Below are 14128 nucleotides of genomic sequence, written 5' to 3'. Positions count from 1 at the left end.
TTTTCTTATGTTTGTTCTTTATTTCTTCTCTTCAGTCTCTCTAAATTCTACTCTCAGAATCATGAGACAAAAGCAAGTAGAAAAAAATATATTATTCATCTACCACTCTTTTGGTGGTTAATGATTGCCTCCACCTCATCAACAAGCAGCAGGTAGTTATCAACTCATTAATGAGCTCTTGTTTCACACTCTTGAAGATAGTTCCCCACCTAGGAAAAATTTAATTGACCAATATCATAATTCCTTAATTGAATTGATTCACCAAAATTATATGCCTAGGACTTATTGATGGATAATAATAATAATAAATTTTCCATAATTAAATTGTAGCTTTTTTTCTCTTTTATCCATATGTGCTCAGCCATTAATTTTCCTAGATTTATTTATTCACAAAATAAAACATAATTACAACTTACAGCCAACTATTATCAATAATAAATTATTGATAATTAAATTTTTCATTTGTATTTCAATCTAGAATTCTTAATCAAAATAAACTTATGCACATTTAATTACAATAAAATCATTAAGCTAAGGGATATCACATCCTCCCCCACTTGAATTTAACACCATCTTGGTGTTTAATCAACACTTTCTTCTTGGAAACACATTCCATTTTTCATCTAAACAGAGAAGGATAAGCTTCCTTGAAAGCATCCTCCAAATCCCAAGTTTCTTCCTCTCGAGTGAAATGTTTCCATTGAATCTTCAACTGCACCACATCTCTATTTTGAAGTGTAACTACCCTCTGGTCTAGAAGATATGGTGGTTCTACTAGGAACTCTCCCTCTGGTTCCACCTATACAACATTCCAATCAATTACATGAGATGGATCATGTACATACTTTTTCAATAATGAAACATGAAATACATTATGAATTTTAATATTGGCTAGTAGGGCTAGTTGATAAGCAACAGGTCCAACTCTGGCTATATAAACAAAAAGTGTTAATGGAATGAAAACACCTAAGGCAAAGCAAGAGTTAAAATGTGCAAAACTTCCCTAAAGAATTTAGGAAACAAGCATTGAATTTGAGCATTCCATTAGATTCACCAGAGATTGTAACTAAGTATATCGGTTCCTTACATAGTTACATAGGAATTCATTATTATTGTTTGAGCCTTCTACTATCGATGAAGCCAATGTAAAGGTCATGCATCTTGAGAGCAGGGGTATGCATGAACAAAATGACCACCAAAAAAGAGCCACAACAACCAAGAAAAGAGGAGAAAAGCCATCTTTTACACATTGTGAGAAAGAGGGACACAACGAAGAGAATTTTTGGAAATTGTACCCTGAGCTGAGACCTAAGAAGAATGACAAAAAGGAGAGGCAGAAGACAGCTTCCACCATGCAACAAGATCACGAGTCTAAATCAGAGGAGGATGAGAAGGTCACAGTTGTGAGATTTACACGAGGTAGACCAATTGACCTAGGGTCATTTTCTGGTGATGAAAGGAAGATTGCATCTCTTGGGATTGCAGCGGATGGACCCATCGATCTGGGTTCTGATTCGAGCAATGAAACAAAGGTCTCAATAGATATTGTACCAAAGGTGAAAAGGACACCCAATGTGGCATGGCTCTAGGAACTTGAGGAGATCAACCAAAGCATTCAAGTAGAGAATACTGAGCTAAGGAGACTCCTACAGGAAGCTGAAAAGGAGAGACAAAGGTTACTACGCCAGTTGCAAGTCAAGGACGAAGCCTTGGAAAAGTTGCAGCATAACCACCTTGAGGTAAAAAGTGACTCTTCGATTTCATGTACCTTTCCTGATGATGATTTTGTTGTTTTTGAAAAGCATACTATAAGTATCAGATCCAAACTATTGAAGAAAATGGGGTATCAGGGGAAGGGCCTCAGCATTAATGGCCAAGGCATCGTAAACCCCATCAAAGTGAAGGAATTGCCTCGTCATGCAGAACTTAGGTATTTCAGGAAGGAAGTTGGGGGATGCTCCAAAACAGTCAGTGACCCACCAATGACAAATGATGAGGGCACCTCATCACATTTGAGTGACAATGAGGGATCCATAAACATTTATCAGAGGCACATCAGGGGAAAGTGCTCCAAGATGACCCGAAAAGTTTGGAGGAGAAAGAATCATTGTAGTCACTGCAACGAGGTGGGACACGAGGGAACCACGTGTCATATGCTCCATGTCGAGAAAGCATCGATAAAGAAGCCAACGGGTGAAAATGTCCAACAAATTAATCCACCACATTCATGGCGATCTTCTTTATTAAGTAAAATATGGTTTTTTAAGATATAGTAGCTTGTTGTGGCCACGGTTTGTAAATCATGCATTGCAAGTAAATGTAAAAGTGATGAACTATTTTCCATTGCTTCAAAACGCAATGATGATGTTTGTGGCCTTTTCTTATGAGTACTTGAGGTATTGGTTTTATTATGTAATCCTTGACTAAAGTGTGTGTGTTATAAACTCTTGGAAAGTGAGGGGTTGTTTAAGGCATGCATGGTTTGTATATGATCGCAAAGGATGTACCAGCTTTTCTTGCAAGTGGTTGAAAGTGTGGTTTGGTGAGGACACAAGAAGTATGATGGATGTGTTAATGATTTTGGTGGAATACATTCATGCAGCTTCAAAGGAATGCATCCAAGTAAAGCTCGATGGATGGAGAAAGAAAAAGTGAGGGAGAAATTTTCTCACTTGTGAATTGACTAAAAAGGCTCGTGGGGAGGATTGATCCAGGTGGATCTTCAAAAAGTACCAATGGCATGGTAAGAAGGCTCAAAACTCAAATTGGTATAATATGGACAAATGTAGCATCAGATCGAAGTGCTCGTCATCCTGATTCCAGCAGTGCAAACAACACTCAAATCCGAGTTCATATGAAGTTAGGGCAAGTCAAAGTTTGACTTGTCCAGGTGGCAGGAGGTGATGATGTGGCAAAAGTATTAGTGAATGGGGAAGCGCCAAGTGGAAGGTTTCCATTTCTCCCACATATCGCAAATCGCAACAAGAGGAAGAAGTGGCTTAAGAAAAAATCGTCCCTAGGCAAGTTACGATGTGATAATCGCATATCACAAAGGGAAAGTATTAAAGAATCGGCCCCGACAGAGCCAAGGTTGCGATGGGATCAAATCGCAATCACAAGTCGCAGCGGGAGCAGTCATATGGAGTACCACCTCGGGATCTGTCGATTGTGATTTGCGATGGGCTTCGAACCTGATAATTTATGAACCATGCTTAATTATCCTGGCGGGTCTGTAGTTATCGCAGAATGCTTGTTCGGGTCTATATGTTGATGGCTCCATCAATTGCGATTTGCGATGGGGCTCTGGATGTGATATTTTATGAACTACATTTAATTATCCTAACAGGTCTGCGATCATCACAGGGCATGGGTTTGTCTACTGATTGCAATTTGCGATGGGGTTTTCGAACCTAATAAAATATGTACTATGATTAATAAAGTCGTGGAGTCTGTGGTTATCGCAGGGCACTTGATGTTGGTTTGTCTACCAATTGGGAATACCGATGAGACAAATAGCAAAGACCGTTGGTTTCAATGGGTAGTTAAGGGAGTTTTGCCATATTTGAAAGGGTTGTTTCCATGTATTATTCATGGCCGAGAATCTTTGTTGGAAAAACGCCTGCCTACTAAAATTCGACGTTTGTTTGGAACTGCCCGGAGTTTGAGGGATTTGCTGCTAGCTTATATAAAAGACCATTTGTGTCAGAAGAAGGTGGAGATGACTGACCGATTAACTCATAATCCATTGCACAGCAGACCCTGACCCTGGCAGCAGGCTGGGACCTCTCCCTGAGTAGTAGGGAGGTTTTGAGAAGTTGTAGAAGGCCCGATTATCCAAATTGGGTGTTTGGATAAGCATTTTTGCATTATTTTTCATCGGGATTTTAGTGGTACTATCTATTTCTGAATTTGGTCTCTCCATTCTTAGTCCACCTTCTAGCTTGGAGGTAGAAGGATTGTAAATACTGTTGCTTGTAATTTTATCTCTTTTTATGCCATTTAATGAAAGAAGGCCTCCCCACTATTGAGCAAGGTCGACATAGTCCAAATTGGATGAACTCCGTAATAAAATCATTGTGTCATGGTTTTCACATTTATTGTGATATTTCTGTTGTTTTCTATGCCTTTAAGTTCCATGGTTAGTAAGATTTCTTTCATGTAACTTTGATGCATCTATAAGTAAAATATCATGGATCAAGTAGAGTACAGGTACAGGTATAGGTAGTGGTACAAGTGCACAAGATGCATACTATCATCTCTGAGCAGATGGCTTGATCAGATTTAGGGATAGGATATATGTTCCAGACAACAATGAACTCAAAAAGATTACCTTGAGGAAGTTTCATGCGAAACTGTATTTAGGTTACTCGAGATATCAAAAGACATTGACAATGGTTAAGAAGTTTTATTAGTGTCTAAATTAGAAGAAGGATGTAGTAGAGTTTGTGGCTAGATGCTTGGATTGTCAGCAAGTGAAGGCAAACTGTAAGCACCCAAGTGGATTAATACAGCCAATTTCGATTCCAAAGTGGAAATGGGAGGTCATTTCCATGGATTTCATTATAGGTTTGTCAAAAACATCTAGACAACATGATTCCATCATAGTTGTGGTGGACAAGTTGACAAAAGCAGCGCACTTCATTCCAGTGAAGTCTACGTATTCAGCTAGTGATGTGGAATAGGTATTCATCAGAGATGTGGTTAGATCACATGGTGTTCTGAAGAAGATTGTGTTAGAAATGGATGCAAAGTTCACTTCCAAGTTTTAGAAGGAGTTGTTTGCAATATTAGGTATAGATTTGGCCTTCAGTATAGTTTATCATCCGCAGATAGATGGTCAGATAGATTAGGTCAAAAAGATATTGGAGGACATGTTGAGGATGTATGTGATGCATCAACAGAGGAGATGGGAGGACTGCCTTCTGTTGGTTGAGTTCGCTTACAATAATGGTTACCAGGAATCACTAAGGATGAATCTATTTCAGGCATTGTATGGGTGGAGTTGTAATACTCCCATCAGTGGGGGTGACCCGATTAACATGTATTGATTAGACTGGACATGTTAGTAGAAATGGAATAAGAAATGAAGGTAATCAAGGAGAATCTAAAGGCGTCACAGGATAGGCAGAAAAGTTATGCAAATCAGAATAGGTTGTTTAAGGAGTTTCAAGTTGGGGAACGGGTGTACTTGCGCATCAATTCCAAGAAGAGTTCCTTGTGGATTAGATCATGTGCCAAGCTAGCACCTCAGTGTTGTGGACCTTTTAAGATACTTGAAAGGATTGGACCAATAACCTATTGCCTTGCATTTCCTCTGATAGTAAAATTCCATGATATTTTCCATGTGTCATTGCTTAAGAAGTATGCTAAAGATGTTGATCATGTGATTGACTAATCTGTATTGTAGGTGGAGCCATAAGGAGAACTCCATATGGAACCGAAATGTATATTGCAGAGAAATATGTTCATACTCTAAAACCAAGCAATCGAGCAAGTTAAAGTGTAGTGGAAGCACTTTGGACCTGATGAAGCTACATGGGAGATGGCAGATCAGATGCGGTTTATGTATCCTTCTTTGTTCACTAGTTGAGCGAATTTTTTTGGTATATGTTTGGTATGATGCTTTTGGTATGTATATGTATATGTATATGTATATGGATGTAAATACTTCCATGAGTTGTGTTATAAAGATCCAATAAGTGGTATGGGTGTCATGTCATCATGGTTGTCATGTTGTTATGTTTTCATGTTGGTTTGCTTTTCAGTAGGTTGATCATTCTAAATATTGCACCAAGCCAAGTTGTAAAGTTCCATGGGAAGTATGTTTTTCTTTCAGCGGTCTTGTTGGTTATATATGTTATTGAACACCGAGGATGGTGTTCCCCCAAGGGGGAGGGTTCTATAACAACCCTAGTGAAAATTCCATCTAATAAAAGTTAATAAAGGAAAAATAATAACCACATTTGTGGGACACTTATTCCAAGTTGAATGTTGGGAAAGACATCTTAGTGTGGGTGTTCATTTGGTTTATTATGGCTAATGAAAATGGCAAAGGAAATGGAAAAGGATTTGGTAAGGCAAAATGGCATTAATTGGCATTTTATTTATGAAAATAAAATAAATTAGGAGAAAAGGAAGGTGAAAGGTTGCAGGTTGCACGTGAGGAGGAAAACAAAGGAAAATGAAGAAAATAGAGGCCTCACTAATAAAAAGGCTTTTGAGGATCAGTTCATGGCTTTTGGTAAGTTCAGTTTTGGAGCTCTCACTCTATTCTCTCTCTCACACACTCTTGGACACTTGGATTTTTCTTGGAGCACTCCAACATTGGATCAAGAAGAGAAAAGAAGGCAAGAGGAAGCAAGCATCAAGCAAGGAAGAGCAAGATCTAATAGTTATAGTAGGATTGTTTGTAGGTATCGATTTGCATGTGTGATTTCCTTGCTAGATTTAGCATGCATGGTTATGTATGTGTGTTCTTGCTTCTCTTGCTATCTTGGGCATGGGTTTTCCCAAGTGTGACAGTGTTTTTCAGCATAGCCTTGTCATTTTCAGATAGCCATGGTGTGGTGGGTTCTTTGTATGTGGGTGATCTGGATTATCGGGTGGACTCGAAATTGAGTGTGGTTGTCCCAAGATTATTCACATGGCCTAGGAATCCTGGGATGGGACACACAATAAAGCCCGAATGTAAACACCTCGATTGAACCTAGGAATCCCTTGACTAGTGAATGGTGGGATACATGGTAAAACTTAGTGGTGAGTACCCTTGATTGGGCCTAGGAATCCCAGGATGGGATACACGATAAATCCTAGAGGGTGGAGACCTCCTAGGCCTAGTAATCCCTTGACCGGTAATGGCGGGATACACAGTAAAGCCGAGAGGTTGGGATGGAAAATTTCCTCAGTGTAGGTGGAGAGATCTGTTGGCATCCATGCTTGTTTTTGGCGTACTGATATGGTGAGGATTGTGGTAAATCTTGGTATGGTATGTTTCTTGTTTATGGGCTAGTGATCCGATGGGGATTGTGGTAAAGCCTAGTTCTATTGTTGAGGGTGAGGTGGTGTAGCCTTGGGAAGCCCTAGTTGATTTTGGGTATAAGTCCCACATTCATGCTTGGAATATGTCACATGGGTGATTGGATAAAAGAAAGATTTGGTTCATCCAATCTATGCATGGGTGGTATGTGGAAGTCTTGAACATGGCTAGCCTAATCATTCATTAATAAGAACTATTTATCCTTGGTATTTTATGAGAAAATATATTGGTACATATGAGGCATCTATGGTTGATGTATCCTTGTTATTTATGTTGGTTATATGATGGTTATGAGCATGTTTTATGACAGTGATGATGTATGGATCTCATCATGTTTTGATTTGTAAATGAATGTACAATGAATATGTGACCTAATAGACGATAATGCAGCTAATGTGATAAGCCATTAATATTCTTTAGCGATTCTTGGATAAGTATTAGACCCTTATGCTCAAATTTGTTGTTAAGACCTGTAGAATGCATATTTGTGACATCTGTAACAAAATGATTGTCATGGCTAGTAGGGGTTCAACCAAGTATTTGTTCAAATATTTGCATTTGTATCATTGTTTCGAGGCTATTTTTCATTCCTGAAATTTTCATGGACTTTTGGGCAGTGGCCTGAGTCATGGCCCTAAAAAAGTGGCACAAAATCCAGGGTCACACGCTCAAAACTCGCTAAAAAAGACCCATTCATTTGCATGCCCATGCTATGAGAGTTACTAGAGGGCCCCAGTTGCATGCATGCCCATTTCAAGGGAGCGATTCAGGCTTTAATGCAACAAAAATTCATTTTGTCTTAGGGGTTGGTCATTAGGGTGGGTTGGATGGCTCCTGGGGGTTTTGTTACATGTGTAAAAGGTCAGATTGGTTGTGTTTTGTCAGTTTCACTTCCTTAAGGTGACCTAGGAGGTTGAATCAGATCATAGTAGCCTCTCATCACTTGTTCAACCCTGTTGTCACTCACTGCGTTATGAGTTTTCAGTTGTCTAAAGTGCCAAATAGAAGTGAGTTTTGAAGCCATTTTTCAAGCTGTAAAATCTCTCAAATCTAAATCTGACCCTCTCCTTTTCATAGTACTCAGAACAAGATTTCCAACGGTATCTGGAGGCCTGAAAATGGACTTCTAAATCAGAATATAAGGCATGTTGAAGTTACCCTTTGAAACCTAGAAAACGAAGAGAAAAATACCAAAGGTAAAGGCTCATCGCAAATCGTATATCGGAGGTCCCAGCCATCAAGTCATATCAGCGGGGTAAAATAGCGATCATCGATATTGCACTCCGGGAGTGTATCGCAAATTTCAATCATCGTTTTTCTAAAGTAGCCATTGGGGAGTGCAGCAAGGGCAACAATCAACGATCGCCGACATCAAAAATCACAATCAGAGGTTCCATTGCATCGCAAATTAGCGATCACACTCAAAGTTGTATCACAGATCTGTGATCGACGTTTTCAAAGGCTACAAACAGGTATAGTGTCGTAAAATTGTCAAACGGCAATAACGTTAAAAATTTCAGGTAAGGGCCGATTACGATTAACAAAGGAATTCAGTGAAAAACCAAAGGCGAGTGGGCGGTCTCTTTCTCTCTCCTCCAGTAAGTCTATGTGGCAGCACAAGATTAGTGCCGAGAAAGACACATGGCAATTGATGCCAGCATGACGTGGTGGTACGAAGGACACATGGCACATAGATCTAGAATTTTCAAGGGTCCTATGGAGGTATATCTGGGCGCCATGTGTCACCACTCAGGAAGTGCCACATGGCATAGATGACATCACCAATCTCGCAGATCGAGGATCGTACAGGTCAAATTTTCTCCTCCGCTGAAGTCCTTCCTGGCTTGTGATTGCGAAATGCGGGAACTCCCCAGATGTGATATGTTATACAATGGATTTAAAGGGTCGTCGGGTCCGCCCCATTTCAAAGGCCGCAAATTGGTTAAACATCTCCCATCTCTGGATGACCCAGATTGACTCCACCCAGATCAATAGCTACCAGGCCTTTTCTTCCCCCTGCCATATTTCCCTTTATTGGTCGGGGTGGGGGGGATCTGAAAAAGTAGTTTCCCCACCAAGTCCCATAGCTACGTGTCCCTCTGATAGTATTTCGCACCCCCCCCACTTACCACTTACCACTCATGTCGCCCTATGAAAACCACTAATCCTCACACTCTTTCTCGTCGATGTTGTTTTACAGGGATTCTGGGAGGGCAGATGAGTTGGCAACCGCATTCAGAGATTTTTATTGCCATGATGGGTAACCACTCCCACTTCATGAGAGAGAAGGAACAATACTATTAAAGGATGAAAGTGACAAGAAACCAACAAAGAAGAGTGGCATGGGAATATTTTCAGGGCCATCAGTTCAGTTTGTTGGTTATTGTTTTTTTGCTTTCAATTGTTGTTGTTGTTATTATGTTTTATTTTCAAGAAAGGTATCTTATGGTTGTAATAGTTAGAAGCTTCATGCTGAGACATCTAGTCATACAGACAGTTGTAAACTCTAGCAAGATATTTTTGTAACTGATTTTCTTGCTCCCCCTTTCCTTATAAAATGGAGGAAGAAACACTTAGAAAAGGTTATGAATTCTAAAGAAAAAACACATGTTATTTATGTGATTGTATTACTTCAAGATCTGCATCTTCCATAATATAAATGAAAAAGTGGCAATTCCAAACTTCGAGTATTACAGTACATTATTTCTCTGTTAAAATTCTATTAAGTTCACATTTCCTCTTCGATTTCATGCAATTGTAGCTGCCATAAATATCTCATAAGTTCTTACGGATTCATTTGTGTTGACTAATTAATGCACATGCCTGTATGTAATTATGAGATTATATATTTAAATTTGTGCTCCATGAATCATAACATCTGAATCTCTTACCTCTGTATGTCTATCTTTAACTTAGATAAGTATAGTATTCTTGAGGTTTCAAGCTCTATGTGATGAGTTAGTCTTCTCCCTCTCTCCTTTCCTTACTCTACAAAAGCTAATTAAACTGTAAGTCCTCGAATTACTCAGTCTCCAATAGTTTTTACCTATATTCCTGTGAGTTGTATATGTGAAAGGATACCAGAAATAAATGGCTTATATCCTTTGATGAAACAACCAATCCATGTTGTTATTTGTATATTTGTAATTACTATGCGTATAATATGTATATGATGTCTATGGTTTCCTAAAGATCATATAGGACACATAAAGATAGATTTTATCTGGCACTGGTCTTTTAAGGAATCCAAGGTTGTCTCTGGAAGCGACAACATCTTTTGGCATCATTGTCATGGAACTTATTGAAGGATTTTTCCACTAGGATACGATAAGTGAAGCACTCTTTGTGTAGGTGAACAAAGACGTTCTGATTACATCCTCATCACCTTGGCGACTCCACAAATCTTATTATCATTTATCATCTTGGATTTTAGAAAACCTCACACTTGCTCAGACACCTCTCAGCAAAAAAACCCTTCTATATCCGATCCAGAAAAATTAATTCCCAAGAGAATCTAGAAGGACAAAACTCCTACTACCTATAATATTGTCTCATCATTCTTTGAAGCTTCCTCATCTAGCTCCCTACACATTGTCAGTCACAGCTCAAATCTAACTCCTAATGTCCTTACATACCCTGCAGAATATAATCTAGATCATCGTGCCCCCAAACCAGAGATAAAAGAGGAAGAAATCTTAGTAACAACTCCTATTATTTCATTTCCTCCTCCTCTTGATATTGGAAAAGGTAAAGAGATCCTAAATAACAATAATACTCACACTGCTCTCAGTCTAGATACTCCAACCACTAAGGTTTTGACCCAAGTTCTTCCTGTAAATCTCAATCCTCCTCCATTAATCCATATGGTTGTTTCGGGCTTCTTACTGAATAAATATGCCCCTCTTAATTTACCTAAACCCCTAAGTGTTATGCCTTAAGACTACCTAAAGCTTTTCCCTAGGTTCAATGGAGAAGACGAAAACACTACACAGAGACACATAAAAACCTTTTGTTCTTTTGCTGAGAATCTAAATGTTGAACAACCAGATGTGGTCCTAAGACTCTTTGTTCCCTACCCAATGCATCCATCGACACCTGGGAATAACTCGAAAACTCTTTCATAGAAAAGTGGGGTGAACAGAGAGGTCATGAATATGTTTTCGCCGAGTTCAATGCTATAAGGAAGAAGCCTAAAGAGGATATAGCATAATTCACAAAAATATTCAGTAATCAATATAATAACCTGCCTGTTGAGATAAAGCCTCCTCAAGTTGTTGCTCGTGTATTATTTGTGGGAGCCCTTAAGTCTGAATTCAGCTTTACCGTGAGGGAGAGGAAGTCTCATACTCTAGATCAACTCCAAGTTGATGCTCTTGAGGTGGAATGATCCAGGTGGATATTGGTGGCCACCTGCCAAATCCAGGGGACCCTCACCATTGTTTCTTTCAGCTTTTCAATTTCCTTAATTGTAGCCCAGTTTACTATTTTTAGCAGTTTTTTGGGTCCTGAACTTCTGAAGCCGTTTTGAGGCCCTAAACGACATTTTTTGGGAAAACTGGGAGCAACATGGGTACATGGACTAATGTTGCTCTTCCCAAAGTTGTAGTTCTCGGATAGATCTTTCTAACGAGATATTGTGCGCATCAAACGGAGATCGTATGCCAAAGTTACGACCCCAGGAAGTGAGATATTGTGCGCATCAAACGGAGATCGTATGCCAAAGTTACGACCCCAGGAAGTTGATGTACCAATTTACTCATACAGGGCCCATAGTTTGGTGTTTCATCTTCTAGGGTTAGGTTTTGGAATGTTAAGGGTTTTCCATTGTTTCTCACAATAAATAGGCCTTCGAGCCTCATTGTAACATAATTCAGAGGCTCGTAGCCGCCACATCTCTTCTCAGAGATAAGCTACCATCGCCCTAGCTGGTTTATTTTCAATTCTGTTTGTAAGCATATTTCAGTATTTTACATTACTGAAATGAAGTATTATTTCCGCTGCATCTCTGTGTTTATGGTTATCTCTGTAATTTGTTGTGTTCTTGTTTAAATCCGGATTAGTGGTATCAGAGCGGTATGCTTTTTCTCTGTTTTTCTTTGCATGTCCCCAACGAGGTTGAGATATAAGAGTTAGGGCTTGAACTAGTCGAACCTTTGCAAGACCAGCCTCGCAAATCTCGATGGCCTCCCATGGCGGATGAAAAGAAAGATGAGGGGGCAGGATATCCTATCAAAATCTTGTTCAAAGAAGCCCTCGAGCGACAAAGGAACGCGATGATGGACAACTTCACCCAAATCCTTCAGCGGTTACCCAGGGGCGACACATTAGCTTCCAACAGCTACTCTGGAAACGCCACACCATTTAAGGTACAAGTTAATTTTGAAATCCCCATATTCAAGGGTCAGATAGACATAGATGTCGTCGATAAATGGTTAAATCTACTAGAGGGTTATTTTTCTATTCATGATTTTTCCAATCGAGAAAAGATTATTTTCGCTCTTCTCAAAGTAGCCCCCCACGTCAAGAACTGGTGGGAAACCTACTGCGAGTAGAAGGATGAAATGACAGGCTCATTGTTTTCATCCACACCCACCTGGGATTCATTCCGAGAGGCCATCAAGGGGCAGTACTACCCTGTCGGAAGCTATGAGAATCAATACATAAAGTGGACCACGCTGCGGCAGGGAAGGGACCAAGACGTGCCAGAGTTTACCAATATTTTCCATACCCTTCGCACAAAGTTGGGTATCAAGGATTCAGAGTAGTATTTGATACTCAAATACCACGGCTGCTTGCACAAGTACATCCAGGAAGAAATAGAATTCCTAAACATCCCCTCGCTCGGCACAGCATACCGATATGCCATCAAGGTCGAGCAAGAGTTTAAACAGAAGAAGCGATACTTTCGATCTGCAAATCTGAAGCAAGGGAAAGGTGCCCCCAAACCGCAAAACAAAGGACAAAGCCAAGGCGGGGTGGCCCAAGAAAACCCGCCAAAGCTGCAAGAAAAGAACAGCGCCGTGAAGCCGAAAAAGAACATAGGAAAGTGGTTTGAGTTCCATAAGAGCTCCACTCACAACACAAGTGAGTGTCGAGACAAACAGTCACTGGTGGCCGAGCTAAAGGTTTCAGAATCAGATGCATGTTCTGACTCTGAGTCAGAACCTGACAAGGGGAATGACAAAGGGAAGTAGATTACCGATGCAGAGCCCAACATCACCATTTCCACCACGAAGATCCAGAAGGAGGAACCTGAAGATCCAGAGGAGGAGGAGCGTCTCTTCCACTCCCAGATGTGGGTAAAGGGCTCCCCACTACAGTTCATTGTCAACAGCGGGAGCCAAAAGAACCTCATTTCGGTAGAGGTCATGAAGTGGCTAGGCTTACCAACCACAACACATCCACAATTGTACACCATCGGGTGGATTCACCAAGGACGGGATCTTCGAGTGAGCCAACAATGTCGCCTTCCATACAACATCAAGCCCTTCATGGATGAGGTATTGTGTGACATTTCTCCCCTTGAAGTTTGTGATGTGTTATTAAGATAACCTTACTTGTGGAAGCGACATGCTGTGTATGAATCAAGGCCCCGTGCTGTTACTGTTACTTTGGGAAATAAGTTGTACAGGATACCGGAGGTAGCACCGCCTACCGCCATCTCTTTGATTATTGCAAAACAATGCAGTAAGCTCATTTCCAAAATCAGGAAATTTGTTTTCCTAATGATATGCCTTTAAGGAACGAAGAAGATGGTGGCCAGGACCTCCAGACAGGTCCCCTCCGCATGACAAATACAAATGGACAAGGTCATGGAGGAGTGCGAGGATATCTTCACCTCCCCCGTAGGGGTTCCTCTACACTGTCAGGTCAAGCACTCCATCGATCTGACACCAGGTGTGCCACTACCCAATGGACCAATCTATCAGTGCTCTGTTCTGGAGAATGATGAAATCAAGAGGCAAATTCAGGGGCTTCTACAAAAAGGTCACATCCGTCCAAGTTCATCACCCTGTGGGAGCCTGATCGTGTTGGTATAGAAGAAGGATGGGACTTGGAGACTCTGTATTAACTATCGGGTGTTGAACAAGA

Source organism: Pinus tabuliformis, chromosome 6 (assembly GCF_031772625.1).
Source record: "Pinus tabuliformis cultivar Carrire ecotype Pingquan chromosome 6, CPIR1, whole genome shotgun sequence".
Taxonomy (NCBI): domain Eukaryota; kingdom Viridiplantae; phylum Streptophyta; class Pinopsida; order Pinales; family Pinaceae; genus Pinus; species Pinus tabuliformis.
Note: the sequence above shows the minus strand (reverse complement) of the source record.